The sequence below is a fragment of the Adiantum capillus-veneris genome, chromosome 18 (assembly GCF_014529385.1).
Source record: "Adiantum capillus-veneris isolate H3 chromosome 18, ASM1452938v2, whole genome shotgun sequence".
Taxonomy (NCBI): Eukaryota; Viridiplantae; Streptophyta; class Polypodiopsida; order Polypodiales; family Pteridaceae; genus Adiantum; species Adiantum capillus-veneris.
In genome coordinates this window covers 124,492,112-124,499,872 of record NC_140948.1, presented here as the reverse complement: position 1 = coordinate 124,499,872, position 7,761 = coordinate 124,492,112, and the positions used below count along the sequence as shown (strand labels likewise).

The window sequence follows — 7,761 nt, the reverse complement described above, 5'->3', positions numbered from 1 at the left end:
CTCTCACCACCTTACTCTTATGATGATGAAAATTCTCCTCAATTTGAGCACGCCATGTAGGATTCACCAAAAAATTATTCTTCGTTAAGTGAGTCACATCAGCACTAAGCAAATTTGCTACCTTAAAATGAGTACCCCCACTCATTAGTACCTCTGTACCCTTTTGTTCAATTCCACTCCTCCAACTTTCCACTTTCCAGACTTCAAATCCGACAGTCCAATTTCCGATTTCCATTCCGCAATCCGAATTCCGAATCCCAAAACCCTTGACAAGTTTTGAATTGCTAGAACAAATTGGTAATTCTACCTCTGAACATTCCACTGCAACTCCCAGAACACCAACTGTCAACAGTTTACTGCCAATATCCTCGGCCCTATTGACCATCCACTTGGGAACCTCAGGCACTTTTCCATAAAATTTCTTTAATCTGAATCCATTCACTGGTTTCACAATCTTTGTTTCAAAGATATCTTTCAACAAAAATTTTCCTTGACCCTGTTCTGATTCAACCTGATAAGGTCCCAAATATCTCAACTTCAGCTTACCTGGATGTGGTCCCAATTTAGGATTGTATAACATCACCCAATTTCCTTTCTGAAAAATTTTGAATTTCACCTGCCTAGACACCCATGCTTGTCTCCTCTTCTGCCCAATTTCCACCAAGTAGGCACTCTAAATTCTATCCTCTTCCAATTTAAGCAGTTCCTTCTGTCTATAATGAATTGATTCCTCGGGACTTAACTTATGCTGAACTGACAATCTCAAACTTGGAATTACATATTCCATTGGCACCACAGTTCAATCCCAAATACCAATTTGAAAGGTGTCATTCCAGTTGCCACCTTAAATCTGTCCTAAAAGCCCATAGTGCTGAATCCAACTTGTCATCCCAATCCGATTTGTTTTCCGACACAATCTTCTTCAAAATTCTCACCAACACTTTATTAGAGCTTTCTTCCTGCCCATTTTCTTGAGGATGATATGGGGTAGATTTCTTATGCAAAATCATATGTCTAGATGTCAACTCCTGAATCACAGAATTCAAAAAATGTGTTCCCTGATTCGACACCAACTCAATAGGACATCCAAATCTTGTCATAATGTTTTTATATAGAAACCTTGCTACACTTGCTGCTTTATTGTCTCTCAAAGCCACTGCTTCCACCCATTTGGTAACATAATCTGTTGCAACAAGAATGTATCTGGAACCCGTCGTCTTTGCCCTTGGTTTTATTGGGCCTACAAAATCCATTCCCCACTTATGAAATGGTTCTAATGGCAATACTGGATGATCCTGCATCATATCCCCTTGTGTAGGTTGCCCCATCTTCTGACATTGAACACATTCCTTGGCAAAACTATATGCATCCTTCAATAACAAAGGCCACCAAAGTCCAGCTTGTAAAATTTTCTGACCTGTAATTTCCCCTGAGAAATGTCCTCCAGCTGATCCCCAATGTGCCTCCTGCAACACTGCTTTCTGCTCTTCATCCGGAACACATCGTCGTAAAATCTGATCTGCTCCTCTTCTATATAATGCTCCAGCTATAATTACAAATGGTCTGCTCCTCAATGCAAACTTCTTCCTTTGATCCAGAGACATTGTCGAAGGTAAAACTCCATCTGATTATACCAATTGTCAAAAAACTGTCCTTCCACTCGGAACAAATCCGCATCAGGCCATTTATCCGATACTCCTGGTAATTCCTCCTTATGTTCCAATCTGTTGAGGTAATCCGCCATTGCATGTTGAGTTCCTGGAGTATGAACAACTATGTAATCAAATTCTTGCAACATGAGCATCCACCTTGCTAATCTGCCTTCCAGTTTTGGCTTCTTTATTAGAAACAATAAAGCCTGATGATCCACATGAAAAAGCACTTTGTTCCACAACAGATAATGTCAAAATTTTTCCAAAGCGAAAATCATTCTCAAAGCTTCTCTTTCCGTAACTGTGTAATTCTTCTATGGGACTCTATAAACTGGTCTGAACCATCCCTTAATCTTCTCCTGCATTAAAACAGCTCCTACTACCATATCGAAAGCATCAACATACACATGAAATGGAAATTCCCAATTTGGTGGTTGAAGTATAGGTGAAACTACCAACATCTTTTTGATAATCTGAAAAGCCTTCTCTTGAGCTTCTCCTCAAACAAATTCCACTTCCTTCTTAGTCAAATGACTAAGTGGTGCGCTCACATCTGCCAAATACCGTAAATACCTACCATGCCATTTGATATGTCCAACAAACCGCATCACTGCCTTCAAATTTTCTGGAGCTTTCTAAATGGCACTGCTCTTGTCCCCATCAATCGACATTCCTTCTTGAGAGATAATATGTCCCAACAATTTTCCCTTCTGTACTGCTATTGCACACTTCTGGGGATTAAGTGACATCCGAAACATCCTACATCTTTCAAAACACTTCCTCAAATATTCTAGATGCCTGACTTTTTCTCCAAAACAGTGAGAAATCATCCATAAAAAACAATGAGAAATCCCTTGCAACTGATCAATTCTCAAACTGTTTTCTTTTTCTACATATTTGTCAATGATCCGCTCCACATGTTGGATTTGCTGCCAAGAAATATGCTTCTTCATCATCCTCCAATCCTTCAGACATGTTAATTGCTTGTGCCAACATTGGCTTCGTCTCTTCTTACAATTCCTTCTTCGGCCCCATTGGTAATGTAACTTCTCTCCTTCCTGTCTTAACCGTCACTTCATTCTTTCCCCAATCCTGTTTCAGCTTAGCCTTGAAAAACCATGGCCTCCCCAACAACATAGAATAGGTATTTTTTGAATCCTTCATCCTGATGACTACAAAGTTTATCATAAACTCCAAACCATGAATAATAATTCCTTGCCTCCTTAACATCCCCACTGGTTGAACTCTACTCTGATCAGCCATACGCGCTTGAACTGGAGCTAGTTCCAACCTGACATCTTGCATCCTTAGAAATTCCGATTCCAAAAGTATATTGACCCCTGATCCACCATCCAATAGCACATCGAAAAATTTGCGGTTATTAATTCCAACGACAGTGTTGGTACTGAAAAATCCACATCCTCCGGGCTAATCTGACACCTCCTTCATACTCGGAACAGTCTTTGTCCTTCGCATCACTGTATATAGTCTATCTTTGAAAATTGGAACCAATGACAATAACTAATCCAATGTAAAATGTATAGAGGAATTAGTTAACTCTTCAAACAAAGCATCCATCCTTTCTCTTTCCTTCTCCTCCTTTTTTACACCTTTCTCCTTCGATTTAAGCTTGCTCTGCTGTTGATCCTTTTCCATCAAATCTTTAGTTACTTCATCCCAAATCTCCTTCTGCTCCTCCCAATCCAGTGGAGGTTTCAACCTTGCTTTGGACCTTGTTGTCACTAATACGTCTACTTCCTCTTGCAAACATTTAGAACAATCACATTCCGGCTGACAATCCATAGCAACTTCATTCACCCCTTGATCCTGAAATGATTCTACTACTATCAAACTGCTTCCAGGCTCCTTGTTTGCTTCATCTAACTGTGTTGGTGGTGCTGGCCACTGCGGCACTAGCCCTCTTGGTTGTTGTTGATTCCCCCCTTGATAATTCCAAACCGGCTGATTTCATCCTTGTGGTTGTGGCTGCCAATTCTGCCACCGCTGCTGCCGATCCCAATTTCCCCCCCATGGGGGTCTTGAATTCTGTCATCCTCCAAATCTCGGTCCTCCTCTGAATTGAAATTTCCTCTAAATGGTGGTCCCCTTTGTGAGCTCCACCTTGAATACGGTTGTTGCCTTTGCCATCCTTGATTATTGAACATCCCCTGCCTTCCTCCTGTCTCTGGAAACACCCCATGAGTTTGAGGTCCTTGTTGCTGTAACTTCTGTTGAATCCTTTCTGGTACGACACCTCTAAAATTCGGATTAAACCAACATTCCTTTGTCCAATGCACACAATGAGGAGTTTTTGATTCCACAGCTTTCTGCACTCCCAACTTCTTCAATTTCTTTGCTACCAATTTTTCCACTCTATCTTCTTTCTCTTTATACTTTTTCTTCGACTTCTTCTTGCCTTTCTTCTTCTTATCCTCATCTTCTTCTGAATCCAAATCCTCACCATTAGGGCCAAAAACGACTCAAAAGGGTTGTTTGTTAATCTAAGGATTAAGGAATAGTCCAATAGTTATTTGACACGTATACAAAAGTATGGCACTCTTGTCTCCTCTATTGTGGGTTTTGGTGGTCCTATTTTGACGGAGAACCGCTAAATGTCTTGATCACAAGGCTGAAACTGCTATATTTAGGTGCTTTCGGCGAGAGAGCTCATTAAATTTGCGGCTCAAAGCAATGAAGTCTCGTCTTTTATTCTATTTTATATTTCACAAAAGCGTTGTCAAAAAATACGAAATCTATGTCAGAAGGCTCTCAAAACAAGAGCATTAATGACAAATCACCTACTTTTTTCAAACGTATACCTTTCTCGCTCTCTAGTTTGTGAGAGGTTTTAAGTCTTTCCGTCTATACTTTCTTTCTTCTTTAATCTCTGAGTTTCCATGGCGTCTTTTGCACGTCGCCCTTCACATAACATAACTTCTTGTGACTTTCACAACGTTAGAGAGGATGGTCTTTGGAAGTCCATATCTTTTCGTGTGAATGACTGGGTAACAATGCTTCCTTCATGCAAAGGTGTACACAGAGTGAAGAGAACTAAACGTGATAAAGTAAAAAACCATTGGAAAGGTCGTGTTCTTGCTTTCAAAGTGACCGACAATGGCTGGCTAGCTAAGGTTCAACATGTGTACATGGCCAAGGATATGGTGTTAGACTGGGAAGAACATCCCACACTGCATTCTTACTGTAAGTACCAAAAAAAACTATTTGATACAGTGAATTTTTTTCATTATCCCATTTTTTTCTCATTTTTTTATTCTTACAATTTACTTTTCCCATGGATACTTGACAATGAATTCATAAATATAATATCTTTCTCCAAAAGATTGAAGATAATAAGACTCCAATGTCCTCTACAAAATAAAAAACAAATTAGCTAAGAATACCACAAAATGTTAAAAATAACATGTAAGGAGTTAAGACTTACCCTTCAACATTGGGGTATAATATGTTATTGCAGGTCAGCATGTTAAAATCATCAAAAAAACTTGAAAGGGTTCCTTGCTTGTTGAAAAGGCACTGTGTCACTAGAGGGTCAAGTATGGCAATTTTCATAGCTAGAGCCTCTAGAAGATCCCTCATAAGACACCTGGAAAAGGAAACACAAGCCCCAATGAGCCCCTTGTGCATGTCTGCCATGCACATGCACTAATAATTAGCAAAGCAACACACCTGAGAGAGATATAGAGCACAGTGTCACCAAGCTCAGTGTTGGGATTTACAAGCATACTTGTGTCTTGAGGGAATATGTCCAAATATGCCTCAGTATCTCCAAACAAGGAGACATCCACCACCATTTGGCCTGTGACTTTTTCATAAAGAAGAGAGTTGGATGCTCTTAAAATTTCAGCTTGCTCTTTAAGGATAGAATCCTCGGATATCATATCTTGCTCCCTCTCAACTTCCTTTCCTGCTTTAATATCCTGGGACTTTCTTGTCTCGTACTCATGTGTAACATCCTCAATGACAACCCCAGAATCTTTCTGCTTCCTGGAAGGAGGGATGTTTAAAATTTGGAAGGCTCTAAGATCCTCACTAGGAATGAGCTCAAGAGCCTTATCAAACTTGTACCTTAGCCTTGACACAAGCACAAAATCTTTGCTCATAAGTGTGACCCTGTGAGCAAATGCTGCTGCAATGTAGCTATCATTCATAAAGTCTATGAGAAAATCCTCAGCAGCTTCCTAAAGGCACATCACAGCTTGAGACTGCCACCTTACGGAGACAAAAGTTTTGATATTCATCATGCTTACAAGTCTATCAGATATCTCCTTGACAACTCTCATGAAAGAGAGCTTTGGAATCAATAGACATGTAGACTTTTGTGCTTTTCTTATTTCTCTTAGGGACTTCACCTGATAATTCAATCTTTTTCTGGCATTGGGCCTCTGACGAGGTAGTGGAGGGGGTGCTTTCTCTGCATCTTTCTTAGCACCACCTATTTCTGGATCAGTTGGGGCTTGGTAGACCTTCCTTGCAGTTTGCTTAGTCCTCGCCATTTGGGTAAAAAAGCACACCACGCGACAGACGCGTAGGCCACAACCTTCAAGATTTTTCTATCGCGCCGTGTGTGAGGAGAAGGGTGACAACACAATACGATAGAAGGGTGACCCAAGCTGTGGAATAGGTCCGTATCACGTCGTGTGTGATCACCGGAACATCCAAAAAGAATCTCACAAAGCACCCTATACGACACGATAGAGGGCGCAACCACACCTTAGAACATCACCGTATCGCGTTGTATGCGAGGTGAAATCTTTAAGCCGAGCAGATCCCCCGCACGACGCGATGAGAGCCTCACCTGACCGTTGCAACATACGCCTATTGCGTGCGTATGGGAAGCCATGAGTATTCCGAAAAAAAAGACTTTCACAATGTGATAGAGGGAACACAAACACCTGAGGACATGGTATAGAGCCTCGTATGCGAGTTGTGAAAATGTTTAAATTGCTGAGCAGCAACCCCCGTACGACGCAATGAGAGGTTCACCGAGACTCTGGAACTTGCGCCTATCCCGTCGTAAGGGACGCTTAGAGTATGGGAAGCGGTAGAAAGTAGAAGGTGCGTCCACATGCCCAAAACTTCCGGTCGCGTCGTTTGAGAAGAAACTTGGCTTGGCTTAGTGGACGTATGACTCGAAGTGCGGGTAGTTGAGGACGACACGACGCGAATGTCGAGTATGGGAGAAAGCACAAAATGAGCACGTGACAAGGCTTTATATACATGAGACCGTCTGTACGATGACCGTTGTGCGCAGGCCACGTGGCACGTGTGCATGGCTGACACGTGTCACCAACGATCATATTTCGGATGTTATATAAAGCTTGGTCTCGAATTTTAAAAATGTTGCACGTTAACTTGTCTCATACGACGCGAGATATTATCTATTTTTGTGTAATCCTTTCGTCTCGCACGATCTCATCTTTGCAAATTTCACATCAGTGGCCCCTATCGCTTCTTGTTTGCTTTGTCTCGTACGACACGCAGGGAAGAAGTTCCAAAGGCTGGGTCTAGCGCCTATCGCGTCATTTGGTGTTGTTTTTCGGTTTGGTGTGGCTTTGTCTCGCACGATGCGCAGGGAAGCAATTCCAAAGGCTAGGTCCAGCGCCTATCACGTCGATTGGTGTTGTACGGTTTGGTGTGGCTTTGTCCTGCACGACGCACAGGGAGGCACTTCCAAAGCCTGGGTCCAGCGCATATCGCGTGGTCCGAGGTTGTTCGTTTTGTTGTGGTACATTGGCACTAGTACATTAGCACTAGTACATTTGCAAACGTTGGGCGTATTTCCGTACCTTGTACCTAGCTTCACCTATCGACCTTTCCTCTACCATGATTGAATGCCAGGAGGAGATTTTGGAGGAGAGTCCAAGTGAGAAACTATTGGTGTTTGTGATGGATGGTGGTGACATGGAGGTGTACACCAAAGCATATGAAATATTCAACCCTGTGTTTGATCTTGCAGCTTTGTTAGACCATTTGAAAGACTTCTTGGCAGAAGAATTCAAAGAGTTTGAAGAAGCAGTTGAAGGCAAGTGTTTGGTTTTAGATGGGAAAGCTTATTGTCATCTAACCGAATATAATACAAACTCAATTG

General features: G+C 41.7%; 1 pseudogene; it reads right to left on the bottom strand.

The window, feature by feature from the left end:
* Positions 1-3,565: 3,565 nt before the first annotated feature.
* Positions 3,566-6,166, bottom strand: LOC147436357 (uncharacterized; annotated as a pseudogene).
* Positions 6,167-7,761: the final 1,595 nt, after the last annotated feature.